Here is a 2,550-nt window from a genome sequence, read left to right on the forward strand (position 1 = left end):
AATTAGACCAAAGGAAACGAGGCTAAAAATTAATTCAGAAACTGCTGTAATTAAAGAACCGGCAAATTTGCATAACAATTTTATGTGTGATGCGAAGACTGCCGTGAGATGACAGGTAATGATAATACATACGAGGTGGTTTCACTGATTTTTTCCAGTTGGTCTCTAGTATCGGAAAATACTAGTTATCTCCAAGATGATGATATCACTCAAAAGCAAGTCTTTACATGAACATGATCGTTTTCATGCGCAGGGATACACCTGCAAGGTGAAATTTGCCATTACGGAGGCGGCAATGCGTAACACGGACCCAGAGTAATCCATCCAGAATACTTCAAAAGACACAGGTGGAAAAGAACAATTCTGCCACTTAGGTCTGTTGTAGCAGTGTTTCTGTGTTCTGAGGAATAGAACTTAAGGGAAGGCTACCTGTTTTCAACGAGAAAACCGTTTAAGCATCTTCTTGATCGTTCCTCGCGACAAACTGATCAATAACAATATCACCAATTAATAATAATAAATTATTATAAAAAAGCAGTCACAACAGAAGGTGCACAGCAGAAGCGGACTTTTGATAATTATAAATTGTATTATTAATGTTATTCCGCTTCTCCTTTGTACCTTCTGTTTTGAAAGCTGAATGTTGCATTCACATTTCGAATACACCGACGCTAGAAATCCTTCATTTCAAATTCGATTTTGAAATTTCATGCAAAAAGCGTTTTTTGCTTGCAGTCAACGAACAGGGCAGCCATGGGATACTCGGCATTTTCATATGCACGGTTCCTTCATTATACTGAATGGGAAACGGGCCAAGAGTGTCCTGTACTGGATTACATGACAAAATGAAGGCGAATGGAGGATCTCAACCAAAGGCTTCGTCTACTCTGAGACGGTCTTGGCTTCAGATTTCTGGACCTGCGTTATCGTGTGAGGATTTGTAGGACTCCCCTGATAGGTCAGGGGTGCACTACACAAAGGAAGCAACTACTCGGGTAGCAGAGTACTTGTGGCGTGCACATGATGGTTTTTTAGGCTAGAGGGTAGTTTTAGGTGCTCGCCAGTCGATTCACCACAAGGAAGTCAAATGGTGTTCAGAATAAAGACACTTCAACTGTCATAATTTATTCACTAAACTGCAGAAGTATTCGTAATACAGTTCCCGAATGTACTGTCCTCCAGTAAGTTATCCTGCTCAAATCATTCTTGGGACTGAGAGCTGCCTGAAATCCGAAGTGGAAAGCTCTGAGGTATTTAGCGACTCGTGGAACGTAGATCGGAAAGACGGATTAGGGGAAATAGGAGGGGGGAGTTTTCATTGCAGTTGAAAAAAAATATTGTCTGTATTCAGTTGGAAGTTGAGTGTGGCAACGAAGTCGTCTGGTCGCGTATAACAGGTGTAGGTGAAACTAAGTTAATTGTTGGATGTTTTTACCGGCCACCCGATTCCGCTGTGATAGTTCTAGAGTCATTCATAGAGTCTCTACGGTCAATACCGCGTAAATACTCAGATCACGCAATACTAGTTGGAGGCAACTTTAACCTGCCGACTATAGACTGGAACGTCTATAGAATCATTGTGGGGTGTACAGACACACAGTCATGCGAAATACTTTTGAACACATTTTCAGAAAATTATCTTGAGCAGCTAGCCCGACAGCCCACACGCAATGGAAATATCTTAGAGTTCGTAGCTATAAGTAGGTCGGACCTAATCGACAATGTCGTTATAGCAACTGTGATTAGGAAAGTTAATTATCCAGTCAAGAAGGCTAGGAGAGTGTTTCTGCTAGATAGAGAAAATAAGCAGTTATTAACATCTTACATAGAGAGTGAACGGGCTTCACTTAGTACCAACAAGATGTAGAGGAAATATGGGCAAAGTTTAAGGAGATTGTAAATCGTGGTCTGGAGAGTTACGTGCTTAGTAAGCGCATAGAGGACGAAAAAGAGCCACCATACTTTAATAACGAAATTCGTAAGATGCTGAGGAAGCAGGGGCTGTTGCACTCTAGGTTCAAAATGGGACTCACAAACATCGACAAGCGAAGGTTAGTAGAGATTCGTGCGTCTGTGAAAAGATCTACGCGCGCAGCACACAACTACCACCGTCACAGCTTAGCAAAAGATCTGGCAGAGAACGTGAGAAAATTTTGGTCGTATGTAAAATCGCTAAGGGGGTCTAGGTCTAAGGCTTCCATTCAGTCCCTTTTCGACCAGTCGGGTGTGGCAGTTGAAGATAGCAAAACGAAAGCCGAAGTTTTAAATTTCGCGTTGAAGACATCGTTCACGCAGGACAACCGTACAAACATACCGTCATTTGACCTTGGACAGACCCGTATGGACGACATATAAATAAGCATACCTGGCGAAGAGAAGCAACTTAAAGATTTGAGAACAAATAAATCACCAGGTTCAGATGGAATCCTGTTTGATTTTACAAAGAGTGCTCTACGACATGAGCCCTTACCTAGCTTGTATTTATCGTGAATTTCTCGTCCAGTACAAAGTCCCAAGCGACAGGAAAAAAGCGCAGGTGACTCCAGTATA

The sequence above is a fragment of the Schistocerca serialis genome, chromosome 5, assembly GCF_023864345.2.
Source record: "Schistocerca serialis cubense isolate TAMUIC-IGC-003099 chromosome 5, iqSchSeri2.2, whole genome shotgun sequence".
Taxonomy (NCBI): domain Eukaryota; kingdom Metazoa; phylum Arthropoda; class Insecta; order Orthoptera; family Acrididae; genus Schistocerca; species Schistocerca serialis.